The following is a 24,768-nucleotide window of genomic DNA, read 5'->3' on the forward strand; positions in this document are numbered from 1 at the left end:
CCAGGTCGTCACGCCGCACATGTGCAGCGCACCACGACTGAAGTTGTGTATCCTACAGGAAGTTACAGGCCAGTTGTAGCAGAACTTGAGCAAGAAATTTGAGTTACGGAATCAACTAAGTTTGCCACATTTTGTCGGATTGATTATGGAGAAATGGCTACTCGGGTATGCAATACTCCAGAACATGGGAAAAGGCTTGAACAACTAAAAAAGGCTTCTTTCCAGTCAGTTCTCAAGGCTATGATGCATTTCTTTGTCACAAAATGACTCTCATACCACCTTCAATACTGAAGAAGTACAGCATTCCCTTTGACAGGGGAAGAGATTGATTCTGTCGTGTTGGAGGCTTAATCTGGAAAGTCTGGAGAAATTGACTTTTTGCTATTGAAAGAAGCAGACTGAAATGGGACCTATATATAGAATACTAACATCGTTGGAGAAGATACTTAAGAGGAGAAACCAATACCTCTGTCTCCAATTTTACCAGAAGCAAGTCTGGGAACTTTTAGCACATTCTGCAATGAGCATCTCTCGTTCAAATTCATGAGAGTTAGAGATGAAGACAAAGATTTTGGAAGGAAAATTTCATGAGCACAAGCTCAAACTGCAGTAACAGCATGATGATGATGTTCAAAACATTTTGGACCAGGAAAAAAATTCAGAAAGAAAGAATAAAATGGACTATAATTATGATAAATTTGCATGTATGAATATGACAAGATTTGTATTTTAGAATGAAAGAGTAGTGTTTAGTGGTAAATAGTATATTTAGTTGAAAAGGCTTTGAAAAATGAAGTCAGCTTATTATATTGCTGGTTCATTTTTGTTTTAAGGCGGAAGGTGTTACGACCCCCTGGGCTAGTGCGTAGTCAATTTCAGCCCCACTTGACCCTGAGTCGCAGCACAATTGACATTAATAAATAAATTTTAGAGAAATACCTAAAGTCATTGGCCCTTAGCTGCCCAATATCTACCAGGTTTGTGATTTTAAACACAATTAATTTTCTTATTAACAAGAACTATAATTAAACACGCAGCAGCTAATATAGGTAAACTATTATCTAATTCTTATCACCCTCCCACATAAACTCACCCCATCCTCTACACACACACACAAGACAGACGAACACGGAGAGAAAAAGAGGGGTGAAAAGTAATGATAAAAGTAGAAGGGATAAGAGTCTTTGGTTTCGATGGCTTTTTCTAACACACCTTTCTTCAGACCAGGCTTTCAGTTTGAGGTTTCTGTTTCCAAACTGTAATGATTGTCACTGTAGCTTCATTCAGGTCTCTGCAGTTTCAGAAATATGGTAGCTATACAGCTTTTCTGCCCATGATGTGGAGATGCCAGTGTTGGACTGGGGTGGGCACAGTAAGAAGACTTACAACATCAGGTTAAAGTCCAACAGGCTTATCTGGAATCACCAGATAAAGCTTTCGGAGTGTAGCTCCTTCATCAGGTGAGTGATGATCACCTGATGAAGGAGTTGTGCTCCGAAAGCTTGTGATTCCAAATAAACCTGTTGGACTTTAACCTGGTGTTGTAAGACTTCTTACAGCTTTGCTGGAGAAAACAAAGGCGAGAGACAGCAGTTTCTTTCCTCTGAGCCACCCGGGACCCGACTGCCCTTCCTCCCATTCGGACAGGACCCAATCGCCGCCCATTACCAGGCAGAATATATTTTTTTGGCCAATTTATTGGCCACCAGCCAACCAATTGAATGGAGTCCCACCGATCTCTCAGGTGCCGAAAAGTCTGAGTTCTGCTGCCTGAAGGCTGGCACAGTGTTCTCTTTTGTAACTTTGGAGTTCCACACTTCCATTGCTCAATTTAAAGATATATATCCATTAAGCGTCCATGGGTCAAAATGATAACAAGTAAAATAAAAAAATGGGAAATAAAGAAATCATGCCTCCCTTCATAAAATGAAAGAAACTTCAGGGCACGGCGTATAAGGTATGCAAAACATAAATCACAAACATATATCCATTCATCCATCCCCATTATATATGTTCCCTTCCCAGTCTTTACATTGGTAACTAGTCAGCCGTTACTGTGACAAAGTATCCGCTCTATCACATTATTATTTCCAGGGATGTGTATAATTTTAACATTGAACAGTTGTAATAATAAACTCCAAATGAATAGTCTTGCGTCCGGGATTTAAACTTTTATATAAACGCAAGCGAATTCTGGTCCGTATAAGCTAAACTTTGTTTCTTGCCATGCCGGACACATACTTCAAAGTGCTGAAGGGCTAATTCCAAGTCTTCCATTTCAATGGTGGAATACTTTCTTTGGCAAGGATTTTGTTTATTTGAAAAATATTCTACTGGTGTCTCCATTCCTGCATCATCGTCTTATAGTAGCACTGCCCCTATCCCCAGGTCACTGCCATCTGAAGCCATTTTAAATGGTCTGGAAAAGTCTGGGGCAGCCAGCACTGGCTCGCTCATTAATATGGCCTTCAATCTCCCAAATTCTACTTTGGTATTCTGTGGACCTTAGCGTTTTTGCCTGTTTCCGTAACATATCCAACATACACTGCATTTCAGAGTCTAACTGAGCCAGTCTCCATGGTTTTCGTCAAGACAGATAAAGCTTTATTCGTTTGTCGTTTCCTATGTCTGCATCATGACTAGGTAACATAGTGCACCTTGGTGTTTCCCTACAAATCTGCCTATATTTTTTCACTATCTTTATTAGATCTTCATTCTGTTCTTCTGCTGGTAGTTGTGCATCTTTGGTTTTAGAACGCTTTCTGATATCTTCAAACAGTGCCTTGTTTTCACTTTTTTCTTCAAAATCAAAGACAACTTGCTTCCCTTTGTCAGGTTTCTGACTGTCCAAATTGGAGACAACCCCTTGAATGAGTTTCTGCTGTATTTCTGACTCCTTCTGTCTCTCGTGTAATGCAGCCAGTGTTTTCTGATTGTCCAATAAATTTTTATCCAAATTTCGAGGATCTTTTGTAGCCAAACTACAAGTAGTATTGTCAATGCTGAGGGAAATATTTGCTCCATTTTTAATCAATAAACACTTTTCAACCCCTCCAGCTTTATATTCTCCCTTTTCCTTCACATGGTTACTTTCAGCAACACGTAAAGCGGAGGGTTCAATCTTCGCAGTTGGTTTGCATGATATGCACCATTCTTTGTTTCACAGCTTTTATCACTTCATTGGAGTTGTCGTAATTACAGCTTTTATCTCCATTTAATAATACGGACTTATACAATTTGTGCTTCCTGATTTCAACTTTTCTTCTTTACTTTCAGATATACCAAGGTGAAGCCTATGGCAAGGAGTGTCCATGGTGAATGCGTTGAATTGAAGATTCAGGGCACATGATAGCAGAGTGGTTAGCACCAGGACATTGACAGCGCCAGGCCCAGGTTCAATTGCGACCTTGGGTGTGTGTCTGTGTGGAGTTTGCACGTTCCCCCATGTCTGCATGAGTTTCCTCCAGGTGCTCCGGTTTCCTCCCAGTCCAAAGATGTGCCGGTTAGGTGGTTTGGCCATGATAAATTGCCCCTTAGTGTCCAAAGATGACCAGGTTAGGTAGATTGGCCACGCTATGTTGCCCCTTAGTGCCCAAAGATGTGCAGGTTAGGTGGATTGGCCATGCAAAATTGCCCCCTCGCATCCAAAGCTTAGGTGGGGTTACAGGGTTACGGAGATAGGGTGGGGGAGTGGGCCTAGGTAGGGTGCTCTTTCAGAGGTCGGTGCAGACTTGATGGGCTGAATGGCCTCTTTCTGCGCTGTAGGAAGTCTATGGCTCTATGGTAAGAGACATTGCTTCTTTAAATGGTGGTGACATGCAACTACATTTCACATCATTACGGGAGTCAGAGGATAGCAAACTGTTGGTTCCATGAGTGTTGTTTTTTATTAACAGATTTGGTTGCAGAATCACTGCATGGTTCTTCGTCTCCCTTCCTCTTCATTTTCAAAAGGAATTGATCACTAATTGTTTCATCTCCTTTGCTATTTGCTTCCTTTACCTTGAAGAGGCACTGTGGATCTTTAAAAGGAGATGGGATAATCAGTTGTTCGTTTGCTGTCATTTCACAGTCATTGCTGTTCTGATCCTGAAGAGCTGATAATAATAATCTTTATTGTCACAAGTATGCATACATTAACACTGCAATGAAGTTACTGTGAAAAGCCCTAAGTTGACACATTCCGGCGCCTGTTCGGGTACACAGAGGGAGAATTCAGAATGTCCAATTCACCTAACAGCACATCTGTCGGGACTTGTGGGAGGAAACCGGAGCACTCGGAGGAAACCCATGCAGACACGAGGAAAACATGCAGACAGTGACGCATGCCGGGAATCAACCTGGGACCCTGGCGTTGTGAAGCCACAGTGCTAACTGATGCACGATCAATTGTACAAAGACTCAGATTGGGTACAACTGTGGCTTTATTGCAGTAAGATGCGTGGCCTCCGACAGCAGCTGGCGAAATGGCAGCTGAATGGAGGACATACATATTTATACTCCTCCTCTTGGGCGGAGCCAGCAGGCAGGGGCTACCGGTGAACCTGTAGTACAGGTCCTACCTTACATCCCCTAATACAGGTGTACAGTGGTTCACCACACTAACCACTGTGCTATTGTGCTGCCAAACTATGCTACTGTGCTGATGTAATACTATTATGTATATTTTCGTTCAAGACAGACATGCTCTGGGAAATATTTGCTCCTGAAGTGGATGGAAATGGAGTTACGGCATTATGGAGTTGTAACAAGTTACATTTAGGAAAGTCCAATTCACTTTCTTTTTCCAATTCACTGTGTTCTTCCTTAGCTTTGGAAGAATTACTTGTTCAAGATCAGTTATTGACAGGTCTATTATCAGTTGTTTATCATTTCTTCATAATCAGAATCCAAATCGGATTCAGAACTCTCGTCTGAATCTTCATCAATGTCATTACTATTAAATTTGGACTCCTCTTTCTTCAGACCACCTTCAGTCTTGGAGTTCTCAGAATCAGGTTTTCTGCTAGATTTTATCTTTGTCAAACCTCCAAGAGGGCTCATTCTTGTAGAGATAATCTCATCAGTATCAGCAGAATCAGATTCACTACCATTGTCATTCGGTGCGTGATTCATGTCTTTCAACATTTCTTTCTTTGATTCATTTAATGCCAAATGAATTTTCTGAATTCTCACATGTGGTGCCATTGATATCTCATGCACTATCCACAGTATTTCCCTCGAACTCTCTGGAATCATTGTGAAGCTACAACCATCACTCCCGCGAAATGATTCTCCAAAAGTAAGTCTACTCTGTCCACTGGTAACCTCTTTTTTTAAAAAAAAATTATTTTAAAAATAAATGTTTTATTAAAGTTTTTCCAATCAGAGTTTTTACATAACAAAAATAGAAATACAGATAGTAATAAAAATAACAATAAGCATAGCCCAAAGCTTACAATAAAACTACTTACAAAACAGAATTTTAAAATTTTCTTTAAACAGAACAAGGTGGGTTTTGTCTCCATGCCCAACTCACATTATATCAACAGTACCTCCCCACCTGAACCCCCTCTTCCCCCCCCCCCCCCCCCCCAGGATGCTGCTGCTGACACTTACTGCTCCCCTAGAAAGTCAAGTAAAGGTTGCCACCACGGGGAGACGCCCATCAAGGACCCTCTCAAGGCGAACTTTATTCGCTCCAGGCTGAGGAACCCCGCCATATCGCTAACCCAGGTCTCCACAGTCGGGGGTTTCGAGTCCCTCCACATTAACAAAATCCGTCTCTGGGCTACCAGGGAGGCAAAGGCCAGTACCTCGGCCTCTTTCCCTTCCTGCACTCTCGGATCCTCCGCCACCCCAAATATCGCTACCGCTGGACTCGCCTTCATCAGAGCGTCCAAAACCCTAGACATCACGCTTGCAATCCTTTAAGCGCCGGGCATGCCCAAAACATATGGGCATGATTCGCCGGACTCCCTGCACACCTCGGGCACCTGTCCTCCACACCAAAAAACCTACTCATTCTTGCTGCCGTTATATGCGCCCGATGCACCACCTTAAACTGGACTAATCCGAGCCTGGCACATGATGAGGAGTTCACCCTGCCTGGGGCATCGGCCCAGAGGCCCTCATCCAGCTCCTCCTCCCATTTATCCTCACTGGTAACCTCTTAACTATTCTGAAAACTACTGGACCTGACATTAAATCACACTCCAATTGTACTTTATACAATGGAACCCGGATATAATCTCCACCTATTCCATTCACTAATACCTTGCCTTTCATTGAACTCCCTGGAGGGAAAGTCAAATCCTTCTCCAGTGGGAGTTTGCGTAATACCTGTGTCTATTAAAATAGTTGTGGATTTGGCTACCCTGGTTGATGAAAATGGGGTGGTATTCACCGGAGACAAAAACCTTGTATATCTCTCATCTACCTCATTCATCACATCTGCTCCCACAGCAGTGTTTACCTCAGGTCTTCTAAGAGATAGAGTCTGCCCTATGTAGTCATCACTTTAGTTCCCTTTTCAGAATCCTCCTTATGAACTCCAACAAGTTCCATGGGCTTTCCTTGCCACTTCCAATATGCTGAATGAACATGTCCCACTTTATTACAACACCCAGACCTTTGAGTCTCACTCTCAGTATCTTCTTTCCTTGTCTGAGGAGATTTCGGAGCATTTCCAGCAGTCCATTCCTTGCTTTGGCTACCTGCCTTCCTTTCACTCTCACACTTCCTATCTTCTTGAAAATTATGGGACTAATGGAACAAAAGTTTACATTTATGGATCAGCTCATAATCATCAGGCATAATTGCTGCTTGTCTAGCAGTCATCATCCTTTGGTCTTCAATATGTCTGCTTCTGTCAGGAGGTAGTGAATTCTTCTAAGATAACTTCTCGCAGAGCCTCATAGGTAGTTTCAATTTCCAATGCTTGTACCCATCTCTTAAAACTGTTCTGCTTAACCCTTTCAACTTCGTCTGCCCCGCTGTCTCCTTAAATTCTGAAACTTTTGCCTACAAGGCTTGGAAACCAATTCATATGCATTCAGAATAGCCCTTTTCACCTTGTCATACGTCTAAGACATCCCTTCTGACAGAGAAGCATAAACTTTCTGTGCCCACCCCCTCAATTTATCTTGCTTTGGTAATGTCCACTTTTCTTTTGGTCACTCCATTTGAGTTGCTATTTTCTCAAAAGCCATAAAAAAGATTTCTACTTCTTTTCCTTCAAATTTAGGGAGGGCTTGTTTATACTTAAACATATTGCCATAGGGTTCCATTCTAGAATTAGCTCCCCTGTAGCTCCTGGCAGGTTCCTTTTAATTTCCACCGGTTTAAACTGGAACTTTCTCTCTAATGCTTTTTCCTCGCTCTCTAATTCCAACCTCCTTAATTCAATTTCCATTTGAAAAGCTGTTTCTTTTTTCTGCATCTCTAATTATTTCATTTGTTGTAACTGGGTTTTAATTAATTCTACTGATTGTTACCAAGCTGTGTTTCTGGCATTTCTTTCAAATTTAAATGCCGAGCAATTGCTTCAGTTATCTCTACCTTCCTAGCTTTAGCCAGCACCTCTATTTTTAATTCACCCGCCAATTAGATTAGCTTGTCTTTTTGAAGCCCTTTTAAGTAAACCAAAGACAAGTTGTTCACCTGAAGTAAACCCTTAGCAGTTTCAAAGCCATCCTGTTCTATTACTACAAACCTGGTGTCTCTTTTTAATTTATATTGCAACCCAAACATCGCCGTCTACCATTCCAAAGATCATGGACCTGAGCTCCCATATTATGTTATGACCCCCTGGGCTAGTGCACAATTGATATGAACAAATAATTCTTTGAAAAAACACCCACAGTCTTTGGTCCTTGGCTGCCCAATAACAACAGCCACCAGGGGCGAGATTCTCTGACCCCCCGCCGGGTTGGAGAATCGCCGGGGCTGGCGTGAATCCCGCCCCTGCCGGTTGCCGAAGTCTCCGGCACCGGTTATTCGGCGGGGGCGGGAATCGCGCCGCGCCGGTTGGCGGGCCCCCCCGCGCGATTCTCCGGCCCGGATGGGCCGAGGTCCCGCCGCTAAAATGCCTGTCCCGCCGGCGTAAATTAAACCACCTACCTTACCGGCGAGACAAGGCGGCGCGGGCGGGCTCCGGGGTCCTGGGGGGGTCGCGGGGCGATCTGGCCTGGGGGTGCCCCCACGGTGGCCTGGCCCGCGATCGGGGCCCACCGATCGGCGGGCGGGCCTTTGCCGTGGGGGCACTCTTTCCCTTCCGCCTCCGCCACGGTCTCCACCATGGCGGAGGCAGAAGAGACTCCCTCCACTGCGCATGCGCGGGAAGCTGTCAGCGGCCGCTAACGCTCCCGCGCATGCGCCGCCCGGAGATGTCATTTCTGCGCCAGTTGGCGGGGCACCAAAGGCCTTTTCCGCCAGCTGGCGGGGCGGAAATTCGTCTGGCGCCGACCTAGCCCCTTAAGGTTGGGGCTCGGCCCCCAAAGATGCGGAGCATTCCACACCTTTGGGGCGGCGTGATGCCCGTCTGATTTGCACCGTTTTGTGCGCCAGTCGGCGGACATAGCGCCGTTTCGGGAGAATTTCGCCCCAGGTTTGTAAACGCTATTAATTTTATTAATAACATTTAGCACAGTGGTTAGCACAGTTGCTTCACAGCTCCAGGGTCCCAGGTTCGATTCCCGGCTTGGGTCAGTCTGTGTGGAGTCTGCATGTTCTCCCCGTGTATGTGTGGGTTTCCTCCGGGCGCTCCGGTTTCCTCCCACAGTGCAAAGATGTGCAGGTTAGGTGGATTGGTCATGATAAATTACCCTTCGTGTTCAAAAAGGTGAGGTAGGGTTATTGGTTTAGTGGATGCGTGGGCTTAAGTAGGGTGCTCTTTCCAAGGGCCGGTGCAGACTCGATGGGCCTCATCTGCACTGTAAATTCTATGAACAAGAGCTGTAATTAAATATGCAGCAGGCACAACAGGTTGACAATTATCTAATTTATGCACCCCCCCTCCCCCCAAAAGACAGACAAATACAGAGGGGAAAAGAGGGGTGAAAAATAATGATAAAAGTAAAAAGGATAAGAGTTTTTGTTTCAGATGGTTCTTTTCTAGCACACCTTTCTTCAAACCAGGCTTTCGGGTCGAGATTTCTATTTTTCAGTCTGTAATGGTTTTCACTGAAGATTCATTCAGGTCTCTGCAGTTTTAGAAATACAGCAGCTGTACAGCTTTTTAGGAGGTAGCGAGAGAGAGCAAGAGGGAGAGAGAGAGAGAGCAGCTTCTTTCTTCCGGGACATGGCTACTCTTGGTTTTCTTAAAAAAATCATCCCATTCGGGCAAGATCCAATCACCACCTGTTACCGGGCAGAATACGACCTTCTGCCCAATTCAATGGCCACCAGCCAGTCAATCGAGCCGAGTCCCACTTATCCCTCAGGTGCCAAAAAGTCTGAGTTCTGCAGTCCAAAGGCTAGCACAAGTGTTTCCTTTCATAAGTTTTGAGTTCCTCACTTCTCCTGGTCGACTTAAAGATATATGTCCATTAAGCAGATTGGGGGAGACTGTTGGCAGGCAAAGGGACGGCTGGTAAATGGGAGGCTTTTAAAAATGTGTTAACCAGGATGCAGGGTAAGCACATTCCCTTTAGAGTGAAGGGTAAGGCTGGTAGAAGTAGGGAACCCTGGATGACTCGAGATATTGAGACTCTGGTCAAAAAGAAGAAGGAGGCATATGATGTACATAAGCAACTGGGATCAAGTGGATCCCTTGAAGAGTATAGAGATTGTCGAAATAGAGTTAAGAGGGAAATCAGGAGGGCAAAAAGGGGACATGAAATTGCTTTGGCAAATAATGCAAGGGAGAATCCAAAGAGATTCTACAAATACATAAAGGGGAAAAGAGTAACTAGGGACAGAGTAGGGCCTCTTAAGGATCAACAAGGGCATCTATGTGCAGAGCCACAAGAGTTGGGTGAGATCCTGAATGAATATTTCTCATCGGTATTCACGGTGGAGAAAGGCATGGATGTTAGGAAACTAAGGGAAATAAATAGTGATGTCTTGAGAAGTGTGCATATTACAGAGGAGGAGGTGCTGGAAGTCTTAAGGCGCATCAAGGTAGATAAATCCCCGGGACCTGATGAAATGTATCCCAGGGTGTTGTGGGAGGCTAGGGAGGAAATTGCTGGTCCCCTAACAGAGATATTTGAATCATCGGCAGCCACAGGTGAGGTGCCTGAAGATTGGAGAGTGGCGAATGTTGTGCCCTTGTTTAAGAAGGGCAGCAGGGAAAAGCCTGGGAACTACAGACCGGTGAGCCTAACGTCTGTAGTAGGTAAGTTGCTAGAAGGTATTCTGAGAGACAGGATCTACAAGCATTTAGAGAGGCAAGGACTGATTTGGGGCAGTCAGCATGGCTTTGTGCGTGGAAAATCATGTCTCACAAATTTGATTGAGTTTTTTGAGGGGGTGACCAAGAAGGTAGATGAGGGCAGTGCAGTAGACGTTGTCTACATGGACTTTAGCAAAGCCTTTGACAAGGTACCGCATGGTAGGTTGTTGCAGAAGGTTAAGGCTCACGGGATCCAGGGTGAGGTTGCCAATTGGATTCAAAATTGGCTGGACGACAGAAGGCAGAGGGTGGTTGTAGAGGGTTGTTTTTCAAACTGGAGGCCTGTGACCAGTGGTGTGCCTCAGGGATCGGTGCTGGGTCCACTGTTATTTGTGATTTATATTAATGATTTGGATGAGAATTTAGGAGGCATGGTTAGTAAGTTTGCAGATGACACCAAGATTGGTGGCACAGTGGATAGTGAAGAAGGTTATCTAGGATTGCAAAGGGATCTTGATCAATTAGGCCAGTGGGCCGACGAATGGCAGATGGAGTTTAATTTAGATAAATGTGAGGTGATGCATTTTGGCAGATCGAATCAGGCCAGGACCTACTCAGTTAATGGTATGGCGTTGGGGAGAGTTATAGAACAAAGAGATCTAGGAGTACAGGTTCATAGCTCCTTGAAGGTGGAGTCGCAGGTGGACAGGGTGGTGAAGAAGGCATTCGGCATGCTTGGTTTCATTGGTCAGAACATTGAATACAGGAGTTGGGACGTCTTGTTGAAGTTGTACAAGACATTGGTACGGCCACACTTGGAATACTGTGTGCAGTTCTGGTCACCCTATTATAGGAAGGATATTATTAAACTGGAAAGAGTGCAGAAAAGATTTACTAGGATGTTGCCGGGACTTGATGGTTTGAGTTATAAGGAGAGGCTGGATAGACTGGGACCTTTTTCCTTGGAGCGTAGGAGGCTTAGGGGTGATCTTATAGAGGTCTATAAAATAATGAGGGGCATAGATAAGGTAGATAGTCAACATCTTTTCCCAAAGGTAGGGGAGTCTAAAACTAGAGGGCATAGGTTTAAGGTGAGAGGGGAGAGATTCAGAAGGGCCCAGAGGGGCAATTTCTTCACTCAGAGGGTAGTGAGTGTCTGGAATGGGCTGCCAGAGGTAGTAGTAGAGGCGGGTACAATTGTGTCTTTTAAAAAACATTTAGATAGTTACATGGGTAAGATGGGTATAGAGGGTTATGGGCCAAGTGCGGGCAACTGGGACTAGCTTAATGGTAAAAACTGGGCGGCATGGACTGGTTGGGCCGAAGGGCCTGTTTCCATGCTGTAAAATTCTATGATTCTATAAGCATCCATGGATCAAAAATAATAACAGCAAAAATAAAGATATGGGAAGTAAGGGAATCAACAACAAGGGCCCTTACAGGAGATGTGACGAATGTATGAAATTTTTGAATTTAAAGTTTGTATTTAGTATTTTTGCTGTGATTGCAAAGCAAGATAATCATTGATTTCTGCAGGGGCAATGTAACCTTTTGTAACAAGACACAAGTAAAACGTTGTAACTGTTAAATGTAAGCTATTTCTTTGTTGCTGATGTGTTTAATTCTGTGTTAAAGTTTGTTTTACCATTAAAGCTCTCTGCTGGTCAGTGTTATCACTCCTGTGGTGCAGTAACATTTCCTCAGTTTTACCAAATGCAAATTATGGGTTCTCGTCCGGGAACTTAAACGATTGGGATTCAGGTCGGGCTCCACAACATTAGTTTTATAAATTGTACTAATTTATGATTTAGAAGGCTTGTGTCAGTAACCCTTGTTATTAATAGTGCCTAAAGTTGACAAAGTTAACATAAATCGCCAGAATCTAAAGCAATTAAGCTTAATTTTCAGCTTACTGATGGTATAGCATTGGCTCGTCTCAATTTACCATAAGAGTTCTTGTTTTTTCCCTGTGGGGGAACCGTCAATGGAGGATGCGTCTACAGGGGGTGGCTACAATTAGGAATGCAATTTCTTTTTTCTTTATTTTTTTTAAAATTTAGAGTACCCAATTAATTTTTTCCAATTAAGGGGCAATTTAGCACGGCCAATCCACCTAGCCTGCACATTTCTGGGTTGTGGGGGCGAAACCCACGTAGACACGGGGAGAATGTGCAAACTCCACACGGACAGTGACCCAGAGCCGGGATCGAACCTGGGACCTCGGCGCCGTGAGGCAACAGGGCTAACCCACTGCGCCACCTTGCTGTCCAGGAGTGCAATTTTTAACAGAGTAAGAAGGACAGTAAATAAATGCACTTCTGGGTATGATTCCGCCACACTGGCCCCCTAGTTCCACCAGCTGTCTGTGTTGAGATTGGTAAACTAAACTAGATGGGCAACATTGAGGAAGGATATAATAGACAAGGTCAATTTATGGTGTAAAAGAGTCAGGATTGATTGCCTTCAGGAAGAACATACAGGACTACCTCAGAATAAGTCACTGGTTGGGAAGAAGTTAGGGGTGGAGGAATTGAAGATATGTGATCCAGAATAAACCTTTCAGTTCTGCCTCTGTGTTATCAAACTCTGTTTTATAACCTTTGCTCTCGAATCGCCAGGTATCTTTATGATACCACCACGAGGTTCAAGTTCAAGTAATGATCAATAACTCAATACACCAATTAGTAAGGTTCAAATCAAAGCACATTTATTTACACACAGTCAAATCTACTCATGCATAAACGCTACTTTCTAAGCTACTTCTACAACTAACAGGCCTATACTTAGCTTCGGACTGGCCCACCAGGTCAGGGGAACAAATGGCCTTTCGTTCGGGTTCTGAGTCTGCGGAATTCAAAAGCTGGTATGGACTGGTAGCTAGGAGCGCCTATCTCGTAGCAAGCGTTGACTTGAGACTTACGGTCTTTTGGCGGCAGCTGAACAGGTCAGTCAAGGGTTGGTTCGCGTTGCTGAGTGACCCTGTCAAGAAGGACGATTTGAACATGTGGGGCTTTACTTTATAGTCCCAGGGACTTCCCGCCTTTCGGGGCGGACCCCCGTACCTGGTTTCAAGTGATTGGACTTTGTTCGAATCGCTTGGTTCGATTTCTCCAATACTGGAGCAGTTCCCTAATCGATGGGCGGTCTTTAGGTGTCCGTTAACCTCTTTTGTGTTGGCTCCTGCTGGCACCGAGGAGTCAGGCTTGGCCTTGTTTATCTCAAATGTTTTGATTGTTCCCGGGGATCGCTCATTAGTATGTAGATGGTTGCTACATTATTATGCAGATGGCTGCTTGTATCGATGCTGTCTGGGCTTTTGCAGAGTTTAATACACAGTAAACTTGCACCTGCTAGTTTCTGCCTGTGTTGGCTGACTTTCCCTTCAGCCTTTGCTTTTCTCCATTTTACTTCGGGAGTTGGCCAACCCAGGTGGCTACACTCCGCACAGACAGTGACCCAAGCCGGGAATCGAACCTGGGACCCTGGAGCTGTGAAGCATTTGTGCTAACTACTATGCTACCATGCTGCCCCGGTTTCCTTACCTAAGGAAAGACATACTTGAGCTGGAGGGTGTGCAATGTAAGTTCACTAGGCAGGTTCCTGGGGTGAGAGGATTGTCCTATGAAGAGATTGAATAGACTAGACCCATTTCCCTGGCGTTTAGAAGATGGGACGTGATCTAACTGAAACATGTAAAATTATTCAGGGCTTGAACAGGGTGGATGCTGAGAAAATGTTTCCCCAGGCTGGAGAATCTAGAACATGGTGTCACAGTCTGAGAACAAATGGTTAGCCATTTAGGACTGAGGTGAGGACAAATAAATTCACTCAAACAGTTGTGAATCTTTGGTTTTCTCTCCTCAGAATGCTGTCATTGAGTATTCAAGACAGATTGATGGATTTTGGGGTATTAAGGAAATTTAGGCACATAGGGATAGTGCGGGTAGGTGGACATGGGCCATGATCTTGGTTGAATGAAGAAAACTTGAAAGGCCATGTGGCCTATTCTTGCACCTGGGTGTGATTTAACCACTCCCTTGAGCCCGGTGTGGACCGGGCGAATAGTGGGAAAGGCCAAAATCGGGATTTGCGCCAGTTCGCAATTCACCTGGCTCACTCCCTATGGCGAGTTCTGGACCTTGCCCAAAGATGGCAAGGATATTGTTAACCCTGATGTGAATTCATTTTGATCTCATTAGTGAGGTTGAAGTTGAATGCAGCGGCCTCCTGTGAATTACCTGACCCACCCGTGGGAAATCACTTAGTACTCCTTTTCAAAAATATGAAGCTCGTGCAATGCCTACTATGGGGAAGTGAATAGGTGAGTAGTCATTTCCATTTTCTGGCATAAAACCCAAGGGCACCGGAGCTGCTGCCGCAGTGCTTGGGGGGGGAAACCCCTCAGCGGGCTGAAGCGTTCTATGTTGAGGGTCATCCCTGGGCTGTGGGGGCGGGGAGGGGTTTTGCTCTTGTGAGGCCATGTTTAAAAAGCCATAACAGGGGCAACCACAGCTGCAGCCTGTCTATCCTACAAAACACTTCCAGGACAGAGCCCTGCTGTAGCTTCTATCCTGAAATTCAATTTCACTCCCTTTGACTGTGAGCAGCCTCTAGCTTCACAGCTGAAGGCTATGATGAATTAGCCTTGTTAGTTGTGATAGCACTTCACACTCAACTGCCTCATCGAGGGCACAGGTGCCATGTCTCAGAGAATGATTAGTGCCAAGCATGTCAAGCAACCTTTCACAACTAAACAGTGTACTTGAACTCTAGGAGCTTCAGCACCATAGAGGCAGCTGGCAACACGGGCTTCAGCACTATTGATCTTCTGGCAGCCAAAGGGTAAGTGTGAGCATCAGGGGAGGGCACCTGAGCACAGCCTTCCTTTTGTTTTAGAAAATATATTATTGACGCATTTATAATTTTAACATTTTAAACAACAGTGATCCAGCACACGCAAAACCCCCACAACAACATACCCAACTCCCTCTGGCCCTAAACCCTAACTACCCATACACTAGATTCCCTGCCCTTATTTGTCACTTCCATGCCTCTCCCTCCTGCTGATCGTCAATTCTCCTTGAAGAAGTCGATGAACGGCTCCAAGCGAACCCTTGTAATGAACTTAATTTTCTCTAGCCTAAGAAACCCTGCCATGTCACTGACCCAGACCCCGACTTTGGAGGCTCCGAGTCCCTCCATCCCAGCAAAGTCTCTCTCCGGGCCACCAGGGAGGCAAAGGCCAAAACGTTGGCCTCTCTTCCCCTCTGGGCTCCTGGATCTTCCGACACTCCAAATATTGCCACCTCTGGACACGGAGTTACCCTCCCTTCCAGGACTTCTGACAAGACATCTAAAAATCCCTGCCAAAATCCTCCTGAGCACAGCCTTCCTAATGTTTCCGGCAGAGGTCTGGGGTCTACGGCTTCCTGATGTGGCCAGGGAGGAGTGTGCAGAGCGGGGTTCTCCAGTACAACTGGCTCGCTGGATCACATTCTGAGAGAAGGCAAGACATGCAAGGGTGGAGGAGGCTTGGGAGGATTTGAGGGTTCCGGGATGGAAGCCCTAACTGATTATCAGTCTCTCTCTCTCCTTCCAGATCAAAATATTTTTGCTGGTGTCGATCCCGCAGAGGCAGACCTACCATCAGGCTGCGGAGGGACCCAGAAGGGGAGGCCAGTGACGGCCAGTGTACAGGCATCGTTGGTCATTCAATGAGCTTACAGACACCATGTGCTCCATAATACTGTACCTCATCAGGGAGACCGTGCAGCACCTGTGCCACGTCCTCACCAGCTTGGCACCCTGTGGATGCGGACACCCAATCCCGAAACCCGTGAAGGTCACCGCAGCCCTCAACGCTTATGTCACTGGCCGAGATGCTCAGGCATTGCTGTCACCGACTGCACGCCTTGGACAACTTCACTAATCGTGCCGGATGTCGTGTACCAGGCTCTCCACTTCGGTCGCCAACCTAGCAGTGTTGGTCTCGGTGCCAGGCATTACCAGCAAAATCTCCTGCACCCCAAATCCTGGGACTCCTCCAATCAGCTATTGATCTGCTAGAGTGTCACTGACATCGCCCTCTGAATCTGCTGACTGCTTTCTATCATCTCCATCAGTACCAGATATACCTCTTCCATAGGCTCAGCATCAGGCTGGACCAAGCTGGGTCCTGGGATCCAGCAGACCTCTGACTGCTGTCTCGCCTGGAGGTTCCTGACTCCACCCGATGTACATCAGCAGCTGTGTGGTGCTCACCAGATTGTGCCCCAGAAGCCTGACCACTAACATTTCCCACCCAGCTGCATGTATCAGCATGTAGTGGCTGGGGTTGTCAGCTGTGGCACCACGATCGTGTTTTCCTCGGACCTCCCCATGGTCTCCAGGGAGGCTGGAGAGGGCGCAACCCAGGATGGGCTGGTACCGTCAGATGGAGGACTTGCGGGAGAATGGACATGGTCAGTGGGAGTGATGGGTCAGTCAGTATGGCAATAACACACCGTTGATAGGTCCTCCGGGTGGATCCCTGTGGTTCCTCAGCTTTGTGGCGTCTGCCAACCTCTTCATGGGTGACCGCCCTGTCCTCAGTCATCCCAGTCACCTCCAAGGCCTGGAAGGTGGTGAGGATTCTTAAGACTGGCATCACTCACCAGTCTGGGCCCTCTCCCGGCGATTGTGCGAGAGCTTTTCCTGAGGAGACACAGAGGGCATCGTTAGCCGCACACGTAGTTCACATTGGTGGGGTGGTGTTGTGGGAAAGAGTGTAAAGGAATGGTGGGGGTGGCATGGAGAATTGGAGGGATGGGGGGGTTGCTGGTGTCTACTCACTCGTGCTGCCCGGTGTAGGTCATTCACCTTTTTTTGACACTGGAGACTAGTCCTCCTGGTTACACTCCTGGAGCTTACAGCCGCCACCTTGTCCCAGGCAGTACTTGCTGCCCCGTGGCTGACCCTCCGGGACCCTCGGGCACGGTGCAAGCGAATCAGCAGCCTCGTTAAGTGGACCAAGGGTGAAACGGTAGCACAGTGGTTAGCACAGTTGCTTCATAGCTCCAGGGTCGCAGGTTCAATTCCCAGCTTGGGTCACTGTTTGTGCGGCGTCGACATGTTCTTCCCGGTCTGCGTGGGTTTCCTCTGGGTGCTCCGGTTTCCTCCCGCAGTCCAAAGATGTGCAGGTGAGGTGCGTTGTCGATGCTAAAATTGCCGCTAGGGTGGAGGTGTGGGTCAGGTGCTTTCTCCAAGGGCTGGTGTAGACTCGATGGGTCGAATGGCCTCCTTCTGCACGGTAAATTCTATGATACTATGAATTAACGTTGAATAGCGTTGCTGGCCTCGATGGGCCAAGCGCCGGGAAGCTTGCAGCAGTTCTCGCTCACTAGCACACTTCAAAATCTTTCCCGAGAATCGCGCCCACGGACTCTTCTGTTACACCGACACAGCTATTCCCACTGCACTCCGGACTGGCCTCCCACATTCCCAACTCATCAGATGCAGCCTTGGGAACACTCTCACAGCTCCCCACTTTGTACCATCATGGATGAGAGTGCAACATTCCCCTTTCCTTTGCAAATGCTGTTACAAAGCAACAATGACACTTTTTAAAATTGGAAGTTTTATTTTTGTCACCCCAGTCTTTACAAAAGGTATTTGCACATTTCCACAATCGTCACTCCCAACATGAGTGAAGAGTTATCTTGGGGTCGTGTAGATTCAATGTTTTCCTGACATACAGGCTGGTTATTGCTTTTTTTCGAACCGAATTCAGCCTCACACCAGACGGTGTGCCGCTCCGCTAACCAGATTGGTCTGATGGGAAAAAGCTCTTTTCCGATTTTAAATAATCGTAAGGAAAGCTGCCTTTCCAACGACAACTAAGCGATTCCATCACCGTCTGCAGGTTTAAAAAATATATAAAAATGAAGTGCAAAATGTCAGAAACCATAACATTGGTCCAAGTTTTGCTGGGTCGTGATGCAGGTGGGTGCCAGTGAGCAGCTGTTTCCTGGGATACGCCGGACTGCGTGGGTGTTGCCTTCCCATGTTCGTGCAACGGCACACTGGTGCGATTCCCATGACAGGAGCGGGCTGCGGCTGGGAGGGGGAAGGAGGCCGGGCGCCAGGCCAGGCCGACCCGACGGACAGCCGCCGTATCTCGGCATTCTGGAAGCTGTAGTCCCGCTTTAAGGCGTGGCCCCGCCAACGGTCGCCCCGGCACGAGCCAGTTCGAACTCTTGGAGCCTGTGGGGGTGGGGGGGAGGGACTATAAATAAACAAACAAGACAGTCTGGGGATTATAACCGCGGGGGGGGGGGGGGGGGGTCTACTACAACAGGGGAATGAACGTGAGGGGATTGGGGAGCGCGCGGCGGGGCAAGGAAACCAAACTTGATTCATGCTCTTCAGCGATTGGAGAATGGGGCGGGCGCTCGGCGTGCGAATGGCTGATCCCGCTGTCAGTCAGGTCGGGTGGGCGGGGCCTGCCCGTCAGCAGGTTGGGTTGAGCGGGGCAGTGGCTGGAGTGCGGGGTTTGCTCGGAGCGTGACGTGTGAGGTACGTACTGTCTGTGTCTCTCCCTCTTTTGTCTTCGTTAATGGCAGTCTAAGGGCTATTTTATTTATTTCCGAAAGCCTTTTAATGTCGCAGCTGAGTGGCTTCCCGAGGTGTCCCTCTATTCTTGTCCTGATGGTTTCCCCCCGCCCCCGTTGCAACGCTACTCACTTGGTACCTTTTCCTTTCCACCCTCACATTCTCGTTTCCATGGAAACCCCCTGGGATATTTGACGGTGAAATGATCAGATGCCTTTAGTAATCTCATTTTGCTGAACCAATATTACCTAAAAACAAACTTTTTAAAAAATTACATAAACCACGTTAATAAGCAAAACACCCATCTCTCCACCCCCACCCCGCCTTCCCCTATTTTTGCTTGATTCTCTTTTCATTTTCTGAGATTGTCATTACATTTATTGGGATGACTCGTGTGGTGTTGCAAGGTTCGTCAGTATTTAGTTGTGGGGTTTTTCTATTTTTTGCAGAGTAGCTGTTGCATGGACATGAGTGTTGTGACACACTGAAGCCATTGCTCCAATAGAATTGAGTTATGTTATCAAGCCACATCGAACACTGTAGGATTTAATATGCTTTTTAAATTGTGTAATAAAAATGAGTGTGCATAATTTGAGTTTTATATTTGAGCAGTAAATGAAAATTGATTGCTGTGAGATTATTGCCTCACTTTTTTTTTAATGGGGACCGACTCTGAACGTGGCTTTAATTTACATGTAGCTGCAGAGGTGAAGATTGAATGTTTTCAGAGGAAAAGAGATGGCAGGGGAATGGGTAGGGTAAAGTCATATGGAGACCTCTGAATGCCGAGAAGATGGAGTAGCCTCTCCAGAGGGCAGGCCCCACCCAAAGCAATCATAAACAAATGTTCTACACTTACATTTTTTTTAATGTACAATTACGCAGCACCTTTTAGATAGGTACTTTTCAGAATGTGGTGAAGACAACGCAGGAAGTACAGGAGATGACCAAAGGAATAGTCTGAGACCGAAGCGTTGAGAAAGCCTTTGAATATGGAAAAGGATGTCACTAAAAGTGGTTTCAGAATTGAATTCCAGTTCAAAAGTTCAGTGACTTGGAGGAAAATGTAACTGGTCTCATTAGTAAGTTTGTGGACGACACAAAGGTTGGTGGAATTGTGGATAGCAATGAGGACTGTCAGAGGATACAGCAGGATTTAGATTGGAGACTTGGGTGGCGAGATGGCAGATGAAGTTTAATCTGGACGATTGTGAGGTAATGCATTTTGGAAGGTCTAATACAGGTAGGGAATATACAGTGAATGATCGAACCCTCAAGAGTATTGACAGTCAGAGAGATCTTGGTGTACAGGTCCACAGGTCACTGAAAGGGGCAACACAGGTGGAGAAGGTAGTCAAGAAGGCATACGGCATGCTTGCCTTCATTGGCCGGGGCATTGAGTATACAAATTGGCAAGTCATGTTGCAGCTGCATAGAACCTTAGTTAGTGCACACTTGGAGTATAGTGTTCAATTCTGGTTGCCACACTACCAGAAGAATGTGGAGGCTTTAGACAGGGTGCAGAAGAGATTTATCAGGATGTTGCCTGGTATGGAGGGCATTAGCTATGAGAGGTTGAATATACTTGGTTTGTTCTCAATGGAAGGAAGGAGGTTGAGGGGCGACCTGATAGAGGTCTACAAAATTATGAAGGGCATAGACAGAGTAGATAGTCAGTGACTTTTTCCCAGGGTAGAGGGGTCAATTACTAGGGGGCATAGATTTAAGGTGCGAGGGGCAAGGTTTAGAGGAGATGTACGAGGCACGTTTTTTTTACACAGAGGGTAGTGGGTGCCTGGAACTCGCTGCTGGAGGAGGTGGTGGAAGCAGGGACGATAGTGACATTTAAGGGGCATCTTGACAAGTACATGAATAGGATGGGAATAGAGGGATACGGACCCCAGAAGTGTAGAAGATTTTAGTTTAGACGGGCAGCATGGTCGGCACAGGCTTGGAGGGCCGAAGGGCCTGTTCCTGTGCTGTACTTTTCTTTGTTCTTTGACTCTGTTACTGATGGTGAAGTGGAGGAAGGAAAGACCAATGATAGACAAAAATTGGGGACGTAGAGCATGAATTATAGGATCTGTGGCTGAAGAAGGTTGGTCGGGTGGATGGATTGGAAGATGAGCACAAGGATTTTGAAATTGATACTTTATGGAACAGGAAGGTAGTAGAAGCTTTGAGAATGGTTGTGTTGGAAGTTCTTGAAAGTTAAGCATAGTTTATGTAGATTTGAGTTCGGTGAAGGGAGGATGAGTACTAGTGGAATCAAGCTTTGAGATTTTAATTGCATAATGACTAAGGGTTGGGGTGGGGTATAGATGGATGATCATGAGGTGAAAGTCCATCTTGGTGACAGTCCGCATTTGAGTTTTGAAGCAAAGTTCTGCTCAGGGTTGATCAGAATTTTCAGAATATCAAATATTCTGACAGAGATGAAATCAATGCCTGAGATATAAAAATTGTAGCAATATCCAAGCAGAATGACTCAGTCTTGGGCTGAAGAAAATCCTGGCCTGTCCAGAATTTGGAAAAAACAGTTGGACAGCAAGGAAATAGTTTTGAAATTCAGGGTAGGATTGACGATGTACAATTGAATGTCATTGACACACTTGAAAGCTGACCCTATATTTGTAATTATTTTGCCAAGGAACAGGTGGGTTTCTAGGATATAACTAATGGATGCTGGAAGTAACTGTGCAGGCATAGGAGAAGAAGTTAATAAGATGCAATTCTGAGCACAATGATGCAGATAAGAATGAAACCAGGAGACAGTGATGCCACAGATACAATAATTTACCATGTTAGAAAGGTGTGGAAAAGACCCAGAAAAACATGTCGCCACGACATAGGGTATAATTAATAACTGGTCTCATGAAACCATACAATGAGTAAATAAAGACATAAAATGCTGGAAACACTCAGCAGGCAAGTGCAGCACCTGTGGAGAGAAACAGAGATAACATTTCAGGTCTGTGAACTTTCATCAGAACTGGGAAAGATAGAAATGTGGTAGGTTTTGAGTAAGGGGTGGGACAAGGACAGAAGGAAGGGTCTGTGATAGGGTGGAAGTCAGGAGAAGTTGAATGCTTGAAAAATAGTACAGTACGAAGTCTTACAACACCAGGTTAAAGTCCAACAGGTTTGTTTCGATGTCACTAGCTTTCGGAGCGCTGCTCCTTCCTCAGGTGAATGAAGAGGTCTGTTCCAGAAACACATGTATAGACAAATTCAAAGATGCCAAACAATGCTTGGAATGCGAGCATTAGCAGGTGATTAAATCTTTACAGATCCAGAGATGGGGTAACCCCAGGTTAAAGAGGTGCTCACCCCAGTCCAACGCCGGCATCTCCACATCATGAAAAATAGTATTCCAGGGTCGAACGGAATGATGCTGGTGCAAGAAAAGAAACAAAAAATGTGCGCTCCTGATTAAAGGAAAGGAAACAAAATGGAGCACAGATTATGGTTTGAAATTGTTGAGCTTAATGTTGAGTCTCAAAGGCTTTAATGTGCTTAATTAAAAGATGAGGTGCTGCTCTTCCAGCTTGCATTGAGCCTCATCTGAAAAGTGTAGTAGGTTGAGGACAGAAATGCCAGCAAGAGAATAAGATGAAGAATTAAAATGACAGGCTACTGGAAGCTCAGGGGGCCATGCTTGCAGACTGAACGGAGGCATTCTGCAAACGGTCACCCTTTTTTGTCTCCTCACTATAGCGAACACCACCACATTTGGAGCATTGAATGCAGTATACTAGATTGAAAGCAGTATACTTAAATCGCGGCTTCACTTGGAAGGAGTGTTTGGTGCCTTGCAAGGTGAGGAGAGAGAGGTGAAACGGCAGGTGTTATATCATCTGTGTTTGCAGTGTAAGGTGCCATGGGAAGGGACAGGGTGTTGGGATGACTGAGGAGTGGACCAGGATATCGTGGAGGGAATGGTCCTTAGCAATGCTGCAAGTGGAGGGGGAGGGAAGAATTGTTTGGGGGGGGGGAGGAGTGTGGTGGGGGTGGGGGGGGTCAGGGAGTGTGGTGGGGGGGGGTCAGGGAGTGTGGTGGGCGGGGGGGGGGTCAGTGAGTGTGGTGGGCGGGGGGGTCAGGGAGTGTGGTTGGGGGGGTCAGGGAGTGTGGTTGGGGGGGGTCAGGGAGTGTGGTTGGGGGGGGGTCAGGGAGTGTGGTGGGGGGGGGGGTCAGGGAGTGTGGTGGGGGGTTCAGGGAGTGTGGAGGTGGGGGGGGTTCAGGGAGTGTGGAGGTGGGGGGGGGTTCTGGGAGTGTGGGGGTGGGGGGGGTCCAGGGAGTGTGGGGGTGGGGGGGGTTCAGGGAGTGTGGTGGGGGGGGGTCGGAGTGTGGTGGGGGGGGGGTCGGAGTGTGGTGGGGGGGGGTCGGAGTGTGGTGGGGGGGGTCGGAGTGTGGTGGGGGGGGGTCGGAGTGTGGGGGGGGTCGGAGTGGTGGGTGGGTGGGGGTCAGGGGTTGTGGTGGGCGGGGGGGGTCAGGGAGTGTGGTTGGGGGGGGTCAGGGAGTGTGGTTGGGGGGGGTCAGGGAGTGTGGTTGGGGGGGGTCAGGGTGTGTGGTTGGGGGGGGTCAGGGAGTGTGGTTGCGGGGGGGTCAGGGAGTGTGGTTGGGGGGGTCAGGGAGCGTGGGGGTTCAGGGAGTGTGGGGGTGGGGGGTCAGGGGGTGGGGGGTTCAGGGAGTGTGGGGGTGGGGGGTTCAGGGAGTGTGGGGGTGGGGGGGTTCAGGGAGTGTGGGGTGGGGGGGTTCAGGGAGTGGGGGTGGGGGGGTCAGGGAGTGGTGGGGGGGGGTCAGGGAGTGTGGGGGGGGTCAGGGAGTGTGGGGGGGGTCAGGGAGTGTGGGGGGGGTCAGGGAGTGTGGGGGGGTGTCAGGGAGTGTGGGGGGGGGGTCAGGGAGTGTGGGGGGGGGGGTCAGGGAGTGTGGGGGGGGGGTCAGGGAGTGTGGGGGGGGGGGTCAGGGAGTGTGGGGGGGGGGTCAGGGAGTGTGGGGGGGGTCAGGGAGTGTGGGGGGGGGGGTCAGGGAGTGTGGGGGGGGGTCAGGGAGTGTGGGGGGGGGGGTCAGGGAGTGTGGGGGGGGGTCAGGGAGTGTGGGGGGGTCAGGGAGTGTGGTTGTGGGGGGGCTCAGGGAGTGTGGTTGGGGGGGGCTCAGGGAGTGTGGTTGGGGGGGGTTCAGGGAGTGTGGTTGGGGGGTGGTTCAGGGAGTGTGGTGGGGGTTCGGGGAGTGTGGTGGTGGGGGGGTTCAGGGAGTGGGGGGGTTCAGGTGGTGGGGGGGTTCAGGGAGTGGGGGGGTTCAGGGGGTGGGGGGGGTCAGGGAGTGTGGTGGGGGGGGTCAGGGAGTGTGGTGGGGGGGGGGTCAGGGAGTGTGGTGGGGGGGGGTCAGGGAGTGTGGTGGGGGGGGTCAGGGAGTGTGGTGGGGGGGTCAGGGAGTGTGGTGGGGGGGTCAGGGAGTGTGGTGGGGGGGGGGTCAGGGAGTGTGGTGGGGGGGGTCAGGGAGTGTGGTGCGGGGGGGGTCAGGGAGTGTGGTGGGGGGGGGTCAGGGAGTGTGGTGGGGGGGGGTCAGGGAGTGTGGTGGGGGGGGGTCAGGGAGTGTGGTGGGGGGGGGTCAGGTAGTGTGGTGGGGGGGGGGTCAGGGAGTGTGGTGGGGGGGGGTCAGGGAGTGTGGTGGGGGGGGGGTCAGGGAGTGTGGTGGGGGGGGGTCAGGGAGTGTGGTGGGGGGGGGGTCAGGGAGTGTGGTGGGGGGGGTCAGGTAGTGTGGTGGGGGGGGGTCAGGGAGTGTGGTGGGGGGGTGGTCAGGGAGTGTGGTGGGGGGGAGGTCAGGGAGTGTGGTGGGGGGGAGGTCAGGGAGTGTGGTGGGGG

At 48.0% G+C, this 24,768-nt stretch overlaps 1 protein-coding gene and 1 pseudogene across 6 annotated transcripts in view; one reads left to right on the top strand and one right to left on the bottom strand.

The window, feature by feature from the left end:
* The window catches only part of LOC140420998 (group XIIA secretory phospholipase A2-like), a 227,093-nt gene that overhangs the window by 83,575 nt on the left and 118,750 nt on the right, over positions 1-24,768 (top strand). Inside the window, exon 1 of one of the 6 annotated variants that reach the window (XM_072505243.1) lies at positions 18,792-18,868. The exons of 3 other annotated variants lie outside the window; for them this stretch is intronic. The gene's annotated coding sequence lies outside the window, so the exon portion shown is untranslated. Of the gene's footprint in view, positions 1-18,791; positions 18,869-24,768 lie in introns of those variants that run through there. 2 more of the 6 variants (XM_072505244.1, XM_072505242.1) reach the window with 2 other exon arrangements.
* On the bottom strand, positions 2,588-5,187 carry LOC140422571 (uncharacterized; annotated as a pseudogene).

This window comes from Scyliorhinus torazame, chromosome 5 (assembly GCF_047496885.1).
Source record: "Scyliorhinus torazame isolate Kashiwa2021f chromosome 5, sScyTor2.1, whole genome shotgun sequence".
Lineage (NCBI taxonomy): Eukaryota > Metazoa > Chordata > Chondrichthyes > Carcharhiniformes > Scyliorhinidae > Scyliorhinus > Scyliorhinus torazame.